This window comes from Panthera uncia, chromosome A2 (assembly GCF_023721935.1).
Source record: "Panthera uncia isolate 11264 chromosome A2, Puncia_PCG_1.0, whole genome shotgun sequence".
Classification (NCBI taxonomy): domain Eukaryota; kingdom Metazoa; phylum Chordata; class Mammalia; order Carnivora; family Felidae; genus Panthera; species Panthera uncia.
In genome coordinates, this window is record NC_064816.1 from 66,151,296 (window position 1) to 66,161,926 (window position 10,631).

The following is a 10,631-nucleotide window of genomic DNA, read 5'->3' on the forward strand; positions in this document are numbered from 1 at the left end:
AGTGCCCCCCTTAATGCCCATCACCCATTTAACCCATCCTCCCGCTCACCTCCCCTCCAGCAACCCTCAGTTCATTCTCTGTATTTCAGAGTCTCTTATGCCTTGTTCCCTCTCTGTTTATCTTATTTTTGCTTCCCTTCCCCTATGTTCCTCTGTTGAGTTTCTCAAATTCCACATACAAGTGACCATATGATATTTGTCCTTCTCTGACTGACTTATTTCACATAGAACAATACATTCTAGTTCTACAACGTTGTTGCAAATGGCAAGATTTCATTCTTTTTGATCACTGAGTAATATTCCATTGTATATATACTACATTTTCTGTATGCATTCATCAGTCAATAGACATTTGGGCCCTTTCCATAATTTGGCTATTGTTGATAGTGCTGCTATAAACATTGAGGTGAGTGTGCTCCTTGGAATCAGCATTTTTGTACCTTTGGATAAATAACTAGCAGTCTAGTAGCGCAATTGCTGGGTCATAGGTTAGCTCTGTTTTTTTTTGTTTGTTTGTTTGTTTTTTTGAGGAACCTCCACACTGTTCAGAGTGGCTGCACCAGCTTGAATTCCCACCAACAGGGTAAGTGGGTTCTCCTTTCTCTGTATCCTTGCCAACATCTGTTGTTTCCTGAGTTGTTAATTTTAGCCATTCTGACAGGTGTGAGGTGGTATCTGATCACGGTTTTGATATGTATGTCCCGGATAATAGTGATGTTGAGCGTCTTTTCATGTGTCTGTTAGCCATCTGGATGTCTTCTTTGAAAAAGTGTCTATTCATGTCTTCTGCCCATTACTTTCACTGGATTATTTGTTTGTTGGTTGTTGAGTTTGATAGGTTCTTTATAGATTTTAGATACTCACCTTTTAACTGATAATGTCATTTGCAAATATCTTCTTCTGTCAGTTGCCTTTTAGTTTGGTTGATTGTTTCCTTCACTGTACAGAAAGTGTTTTTCTTGATAAGGTCCCAATAGTTCATGTTTGCTTTTGCTTCCCTTGCCTCCGGAGGCATGTCAAGGAAGAAGTTGCTCCAGCAGAGGTCAAAGAGGTTGCTGCCTGTTTTCTCTGTAGGATTTTTATAGTTTCCTATCTTGCAGTTAGGTCTTTCATCCATTTTGAATTTATTTTTGTGTATGGTGTAAGGAAGTGGTCCCAGCTCATTCATCTCAATGTCACTGTTCAGTTTTCCCAACACCATTTGCTGAAGAGACCAGTCTTTTTCCCATTGGGTATTCTTTCCATTTTGTCAAAGATTAGTTAGCCATACTTTGTGGGTCCATTTCTGGGTTCTCTGTAATTTCATTGATCTATGTGTCTGTTTTTATGTCAGTACCATACCTTCTTGATGGTTGCATCTTTGTAGTACAGCTTGAAGTCTGGACTTGTGGTACCTCCGCCTTTGGTTTTCTTTTCAACATGACTTTGGCTATTCAGGGTCCTTTCTGGTCCCATACAGGAGACTCATTTTAGACCTAAAGACACCTGCAGACTGAAAGTGAGGGGATGGAGAACTGTCTATCATGCTAATATACATCAAAACAAAGCCATAGTAGCCATACTCATATCAGAAAAACTAGATCTCAAAGCAAAGACAAGAGATGAAGAAGGGCATTATATCATAATTAAGGGATCTATCCACCAAGAAGATCTAACAATTGTAAATATCTCCCAACTTGGAAGCATCCAAATATATAAATCAATTAATCACAAGCACAAGGAAACTCATTGATAATAATATAATAATAGTAGGGGACTTTAACACCCCACTTACAACAACGGACAGATCATCTAAGCAGAAAATCAACAAGGAAATGGCTTTGAATGACACACTGGACCAGACGGACTTAACAGATATACTCAGAACTTTTCATCCTAAAGCAGCAGAACACACATTCTTCTCCAGTGCACATGGAACATTCTGCAGAATAGATCACATACTGGGTCACAAATTAGCTCTCAACAAGTACAAAAAGATTGAGACCATACCATGCATATTTTCATGCTATAATACCTTGAAACTTGGAATCAATCACAGGGAAAAAATTGGAAAGACCACAAATACTTGTAGGTTAAAGAGCATCCTACTAAAGAATGAATGGGTTAACCAAGAAATTAAAGAGGAAATAAAAAGTTACATGGAAGCCAATGAAAGTGAAAACACAGCAGTCAAAAACCTTTGGGATGCAGCAAATGTGGTCCTAAGAGGGAAGTATATAGCAATCCAGGCCTTCCTAAGAAGGAAGAAATGTCTCAAATACATAACCTAACCTTACACCTTAAAGGAGCTGGATAAAGAACATTAAATAAAACTCACAACCAGCAGAAGAATGGAAATAATAAAGATTAGAACAGAAATCAATGATACTGAAATCAAAAAACACTAGAACCGATCAACAAAACCAGCAGCTGTTTCTTTTAAAGAATTAACAAAATTGATAAACCCTAGCCAGAGTTACCAACAAGAAAAAGGAAAGGACCCAAATAAATAAAACCACAAATGAAGGAAGAGAGATCACAACCAACACCGCAGAAATGTATAATTTTAAACAGTCCTTTTTAAAAACATCTTTTATAAAAATTTAAAACACACAATGCACAAAGATAGAGAACAAGACCAAGGTGTCACTCCTTTTTCATCTTGTGTAGAAAGAACGTGGGCTACTCTTAAGTTTCACTTTGCTCTCAGTAGTGCAGTGTCCTCATACTTTGCAGAATCCTGTTTATCTCCTGAGAACCATGGCTTGAAAGCTGTGTTTTGCTTCTGTTTCCTTCTCCGTAGCCTGAGGATGTAGGAAAATGGTATAGGCCTAATTCCATCTGTGTTTCCTTCATTTAAGGATGTAGGTTCTGTTTTCTCCTCTGAAATGTGACCCAGTATCCTATCCTAAGATTCACTTGATTTAGAGTGTACCCTGTTATTATGGGGGGAAATCTGTGGTCCCAGACAGGTCTGATACCTCTCCTGCTTCTGCTCACTGTCTTTCTGCAGAGGCTTCTACTCTTAAAAGATTTCTTTTTGGGGGCACCTGGGTGGCTCGGTCGGTTAAGCGTCCGACTTCGGTTCAGGTCATGATCTCACGGTCCGTGAGTTTGAGCCCCGCGTCGGGCTCTGTGCTGACAGCTCAGAGCCTGGAGCCTGTTTCAGATTCTGTGTCTCCCTCTCTCTCTGCCCCTCCCCTGTTCATGCTCTGTCTCTCTCTGTCTCAAAAATAAATAATAAAACATTAAAAAAAATTAAAAGATTTCTTTTTGAATTTTGCCTGACTATCCTATTAAACCCCTCTGATGGCTTTTCTCCAAAGGAAGAAATATTTACGGAAATTCTCAACATTTCATTCACTCTCTTTCTGGAGCTTAGGGTAAAGGTTGGGGAGGTATGACAAACCACATCAGAATTGTTTTTTTCTTTTTTCACAGCTCATTGAAGTTATGGCATGAAGTTGTGTGCTTTTCCTTATTTGGTTCTTGTTCTTGACATTTTTGCTGATGCTAATAATTACTATTAGATGTTGGAGGAGGTGAATTCTGGGCTCCTGTTTTGCTTGACATTGCTATTTTAATAAGAAGATGGGAGATTAAAATAGGCCCTGTTATCTTGTGATCCTTTTAACCCAGAACTCTTTAATTGGAAATTGAGATCTCTACATTATACAAGAAGCTCTTTGATAGTCCTGTTTTTATCTTCCACTCACTTTCTTTGAACTGCTTTTAGCACCTACCCACTGCTAATTGATGCCACAGGAGTAACTTAACCCTTAAGAAGATAATTGTTCTAGTTTACTGATATTATACCAATTAACATGGGATAATGCTAAAAATAGTAGAAAACAGAACAGTAGTACTAATGGCCAAACCAGAATTGTTGTCACAGAGCAATTAGTTCAGTTGCCTATTTTTACAGACAGAAATGGAAGCAAGTGAGGAAAATAAATGTAAAGTCCTGGCATTCGAACCAAGCATCCCAACTCCCAAAGCAGAATTGTTTTTTTCCATTTTATCTCTATGTTTCCCTACCATCCCATAGTAACTCCCCAGATGGCTACTTTCCAGCTCTTTTAATAAATGGGAAATTTAATACCTAGCTCTCAGTTTAGTTCATTGTAGCCTAAGGATCAAGTACTTAGGAAAGATATAATGTATTCACTATGCAAGAGGACCATCTATCTGCAACATCCAGTGCCTGCAGTGATAGTTGATTAAGTGGATTTTAATATGCCCTCCCTTTCTATTGTTCATATTGCATCCCACCTAAGACTGATAGTGCTGTAAGCACACTTGACAACAGGGTTGGGATATCCTAGATGAGGGAACATCAGTGGTCTGGTCAAGAGTGTTTGAGGACTTCCACTTCCAGCCATGATGGAAAAACTGGGAAGAGACTTGCCCTCCCAATGTGAGAAAATGACAAAACTGGACACAATAGTTGAAATAACTGTTTTCAGAGACTGGGAAACAGGAGATACAAGGCTGATCCATAAGGAGAGGATAAAATAAAGTGAGTCTTAAAGTCACACCAACACTCTGCCTGAAGGGCACTTTCCAAAGCCAAACCACAAGACAGCAAAAAGGTTCCCATGTAGAGAATAGTACTCTTGAGTTTAGGAGGTAATTATTAGAGATCAAGGAATCGGAGATGGCTGGAATTCTTAGGGCAGACTAGCATGGAGTGGGGACTAGGTGGAGAAAGAGGTCTAGAAATCTGCAGAGTTCCCCTGGAGTCTGTTAATGAAAGTTAAGCTGTGCTAATGAATGTAAGGCCAGCTGCCACAAGACTGGGCTAGCGATTAGATGCTCTAAGATGAAGAATTCCTGGGGGACACAAGATCTAGAACACATACAAGTTCACTCTCAATCCCGTGACATTCAAAGGATAGAACTAGTACAAATTTACGCCATTCAGTTTGATGACTTGGAAGGAATGGACAAATTATTTGCAAGACAAAAATTATTGATGGGAAATCGGAATAGCCCTATAAATATAGTAAAGAAGTTGAGCTCATACTTAAAAACCTTCCTACAAGGAAAATTCCAAGGTCAATGTCTTCACTGATGAATTTCACCAAACATTTTAAGGAATAATAATAATAGTAGTAATAAGCACAAACTCAAAAAATAGAGAAAAGAGAACCCTTAGCAGCTCGATTTTTGAAGCTAATATCACTGACAACCAAAACCCCATACCAATGTCTCGTGATATTGATGCAAAAATTAAGCTATTACAAAAGTGAATCTAGCTGTGTATAATAAGCATAATATATTATGTGTAAGTGTAATTTTTCTTAAAAATGCCAGGTTGGCTTAACGTTTGAAAAATAAATATAATTTAACATTAACAGAATAGAGGAGGAAGAAAACATATTTTCTTGCTCCGGGAAAAGAAGAAAAGATACATTTGACAAAATTTAGTTTATATTTATTACAAAAAAGAACTTATTGAAATAGGAATAAAAGGGAACTGTTAAAGGACATTTTAAAAATTCACAACTAACATCATACTTTATGGCAAAAGACTGAATTCACTTTCCCTAAAGTCAGGAACAAGGCTCCATTCCCATCACCTTTATTCAACATTGAATAAAGTCATTGCCATTTGGGCTAGTAGAAAACAGCAAGACAGAAGTGAAAGGCACTTTATGCGTTGGGAGCAAAGATGTTAAGATAAAAAAGGAGGGAGGCAAACCATAAGAGACTTTTAAATACAGAAACAAGCTGAGGGTTGCTGGAGGGGAAATGGGTGGGGGGATTGGCTAAATGGGTGATGGGCATTAAGGAGGGCACTTGTTGGGAAGAGCACTGGGTGTTACATATTAAGTGATAAATTACTGCGTTCTACTTCTGAAACTAATACTACACTATATGTTACTAACTTAAACTTAAATAAATTTTTTTAAATGTTAATTTTATTTGCAGATGGCATTACTACGTTTTTTTTTTTTTTTTAATTTTTTAACGTTTATTTTTGAGAGGGAGAGAGACAGAGTGAGCAGGGAAGGGGCAGAGAGAGGGAGACACAGAACTGGAAGTGGGCTCCAGGCTCCATGCTGTCAGCACAGAACCTGATGCCAGGCTCAAACCCATGAACTGTGAGATCATGACCTGAGCCAAAGTCGGAGGCTTAATTGACTGAGACACCCAGGTGCCCCTGGCATTCTATGTTTATAGAAATTCCTAAGGAATCTTCAAAAATTATGTTAGAATAAATGAGTGAATTTAAAAGGCCACATGATGCAAAATTAATATGCAAAATCACTTGTATTTCTATATATTAGCAATCAAAAATTAGAAAATGAAAATTTTAAAATATATTAGCATCAAAATCATGAAATATTTAAGATAAATTTGACAAAATATATTCAAAACCTATATACTGAAAACTACAAAAAAAAAAAAAACACAAAACAAAGACAAATGTGTTCATGGATTGGGAAACTCAATATTGTTAAGATGTTAATTCTTCCCAATTTAGTAGATGCACTGTCTTCCCAAAGTCCCAGCTTTGGACTGTTTGGACAGTCCCTGTGTTTTGTACAACTTAAGCTGGTCTTAAAATTTATAAGGAAATGCAGGAGGGCCTAGAGTAGCCAAAATAATTTAAAAGCAAGGACAAATGTCAAGGACTTCAAGACTTAATATAGAGCAACAACAAGCAAGAAAATGTCATGTTGTTCTCATTTTGATAAATACAGAAATGGAACAAAATAGGGACTCCAGAAATAGACCCACACAAATATGGTCAGTTGATTTTCAGAAAAGATACCAAAGTAATTCAATGGTAACAAATGGTGCTGGTACAGCGAAATATCTATATGGGGGGAAAAAAAAACCTCAGTAAAAATCAAAACTATAAAACTTCTAGAAAACAGGAGAAAATTTTTGTGATCTCAGTATAGGCAAAAATTTTAAACAGGTAACAGAAAGCTGTAACCGTAAAATATTGATGAATTAAGCTTTGTCAAAATTAAAAATGTTTGCTCTTCAAAGAACACTTCAGAATATAAAATGGCAAGTCAAAGACTAGGAAAATATACTAACAATACATGTATCTTGCATAAGACTGGTATAGAGCATATATAAAGAAACTTACAATTCAATAAGTAAAAGATAACCCAGGGCACCTGGGTGACTCAGTCAGTTAAGCGTTCAACTTTGGCTCAGGTCATGATCTCACAGTTCTTGGGTTTGAGCTCCGCATTGGGCTCTGTGCTGACAAGCTCAGAGCCTGCAGCCTACTTCAGATTCTGTGTCTCCCTCTTTCTCTGCCCTTCCCCCGCTCACACTCTGTCTCTCTCTCTTTCAAAAGTAATAAGTTTTTTTAATTTAGAAAAAAATTTTTTTAAAAAGAAGATAACCCAATTTTATATAGCAAGGGAAACTAAATGTTTAACAAAATAACACATATGAATGACCAATAAGCACATGAAAATATACTCATCATTTTTTTTCTTTTTTTTAATGTTTATTTTTGAGAGAGAGAGAGAGAGCAGGGATGGGGCAGAGAGAGAGGGAGACACAGAATCTGAAACAGGCTCCAGGCTCTGAGATGTCAGAGCCTGACCTGGGGCTCAAACTCACAAGCCGTGAGATCATGACTGGAGCCAAAGTTGGGTGCTTAACCAACTGAGCCACCCAGGCGCTCCTATATTCATCATTATTAACTGCACACCCACCAGAATAGATTTTTTTTTAAGTGGCAGCACCAAATATTAACAAAGATATGGCCCAGCTGGAACTCTCATTGATTGCTCTAGGATTCTAAAATTTTAGAAAATATTTAGCTGTTTTTATAAAACTCAACTCAACTGTCTACCTCAAAGTATTTACTATGAGAGATGAGAACACCTATGAACGCTTATATACATGTATATTCATAGCAGTCTTATTCATAAGTTTAAAGACTGGGAACAACCCAAATGTCCATCAATAAGAAAATGTGTACATAAATTTGGGTGTATTTATACAAAGGAATAGTACTCAGGAGCAAAAATAAATGAGCTTCTGATAACATGAAATAACATGAATAGATGTCAAAAAGGGTATATTTGAACAAAAAAAAATACTTAAATACAGGCATGAAAGAGTACATACTGTATAATTCTGTTTATATGAAATTCTAAAAAGTCAAAACTGGCCTATACTGATAGAGAATAGAACAATGGTTGCCTGAGGTAAAGGATTATCTGTAAATAGACACAAGTGTACTTTTCAGCAGTAATGAAAATTTCTTGATGGTGCTGGTGGCTGCCTGGGTGTATACATTGTCAAAGCTCATTGAGCTGATACACTTTATTTTATTTTTTTTTAATTTTTTTTTTAACATTTATTTATTTTTGAGACAGAGACAGAGCATGAACGGGGCAGGGGCAGAGAGAGAGGGAGACACAGAATCGGAAGCAGGCTCCAGGCTCAGAGCCTGACACGGGGCTCTAACTCACGGACCGCAAGATCGTGACCTGAACTGAAGTCGGACGCTCAACCGACTGAGCCACCCAGGCGCCCCTGATACACTTTAAAAGGGTGCATTTTATTAAGTAAGTGTAAGCCTCCCTCAGTATGGTTGTTTTTTAAAAACTTCCTGTTCTCCTATATTTAAAAATGGCATGTCCAATAAAGGCTTAATATCCAAAATATCACCAACAGACACATGAAAAGATGTTCAACATCACTCACCATCAGGGGAAATGCAAATCAAAACCATAATGACCTGTCACCTCACAACTTTTAGAATGGCTAAAATCAAAAACGCAAGAAACAACAAGTGTTGGCAAGGATGTAGAGAAAAAGGAACCCTCTTGCACTGTTGATGGGAATGCAAACTGGTGCAGCCAGTGTGAAAAACACTACAGAGATTCCTCAAAAAATTAAAAATAGATCATATGACCCAATAATTGCACTACTGGGTGTTTACTGAAAAAATATGAAAACACTAATTTGAAGGGTATATACACCTCTGTGTTTATTATAGCATTATCTACAATAGCCAAGACATGGAAGCAGCCCAAATGTCCATCAATAGATGAGTGGATAAAGGAGATGTAGTGTGTGTGTACACACACACACACACACACACACACACACCAGAATATTATTCATCCACAAAAAGAATGAAATCTCAAGCAAATAAGCCAATCAGAGAGACAAATACTATATGCTACTATAAACACTGGGGTGCATGTGCCCCTTCGAATCAGCATTTTTGTATTCTTTGGATAAATAGCTAGTAGTGCAATTGCTGGGTCATACGGTAGCTCTATTTTTATTTTTTTGAGGAACCTCCCTACTGTTCTCCAGAGTGGCTGCACAAATTTGCATTCCCACCAAACAGTGCAAAAGGGTTCCCCTTTCTCTGCATCCTCACCACCATCTGTTATTTCCTGAGTTGTTAATTTTAGCCATTCTGACAGGTGTGAGGTGATATCTCATTATGGTTTTGATTTGTATTTCCCTGATGCTGAGTGATGTTGAGCATCTGTCATACACCTGTTAGCCATCTGCATGTTTTCTTTGGAAAAGTGTCTATCCATGTCTTCTGCCCATTTTTCCACTTGATTATTTGTTTTTTGGGTGTTGAGTTTGATAAGTTCTTTATAGGTTTTGGATACCAACCCTTTAGCAGATATGTCATTTGCAAATATCTTCTCCCATTCCATCAGTTTCCTTTTAGTTTTGTTGATTGTTTCCTTGGCTGTGCAGGTTTTTATCTTGATGAGGTCCTAACAGTTCAAGTTTGCTTTTATTTCCCTTGCCTCCAGAGACGTGTCAAGTAAGAAGTTGCTGCGGCCAAGGTCAAAGAGGTTGCTACCTGTGTTCTCCTGTAAGGATTTTGATGGTTTCCTGTCTCACATTTAGGTCTTTCAGCCACTTTGAATTTATTTTTGTGAAGAGTACACTTATCTTGATAAGCAATGACTAATACATGGAATTCTTAAATCACTATACTGTACACCTGAAAGGAATATAAAATTGTATGTTAGCTATACTGGAATTGAGATAAAATGAAATAAATTCCTGTTCTCCTATTTGCACCTTGAAGCAGATTTTCAAGTTTCTTTTATTAGAGGACATTTTTGAAACAAAGGTTTACATATTTTTATCACAAGTATCTCAGAAAGACACAAGGTGGCGGTGTTACTTCAAGAAAGTCTGTGTGTGCAGTCTCCAAATCAAGCCCGGTTCACCTGACAGGTCTTTCTTTAGTCCTCAGAACGAGTTATTGTCCTCAGTACTTTCTTATCCAGTACTTATCTAATATACTTATTATTAATTAATTATATACTTAATTATTGTCTTCATTCAATAACCATGCCACAGATCTTTTTTAAACATCTGAAGAGCTTTTTAAGAATCTTCTTTTGTTGTTGTTTTTCTACTGCAGTTAATAATAGTCAAGGTGGTACATAGTTCACAGCGAGTAAGGTATTTTGTTACTGGGGAGACCTATGTCCACTACAATTTGTTACTCACCTAGTGAACTGAGAAATTTATTTGCCTTACCTCTACAGAGTACATTTCCTAACAGTACTTCCCATTTGTAGTTCAGACATTCAGCCATTAGAGGGCAATCCAGAAGCATAATTAAGATCATTCATGAATGACGCGGGCGGGGGGGGGGGGGGGGGGGGGGGGGGGGG

The 10,631-nt window shown here is 37.5% G+C and overlaps 2 long non-coding RNA genes across 3 annotated transcripts in view; one reads left to right on the forward strand and one right to left on the reverse strand.

Annotated features, from left to right (window-relative positions):
- Nucleotides 1–10,631, reverse strand: part of LOC125929786 (uncharacterized) — a 29,072-nt gene that overhangs the window by 2,900 nt on the left and 15,541 nt on the right. The gene's annotated exons all lie outside the window — the stretch shown is intronic.
- Nucleotides 7,693–10,032, forward strand: LOC125929787 (uncharacterized). The gene is made up of 2 exons (XR_007459965.1): nucleotides 7,693–8,531; nucleotides 9,753–10,032. It is a non-coding gene; the product is annotated as an uncharacterized LOC125929787 (long non-coding RNA).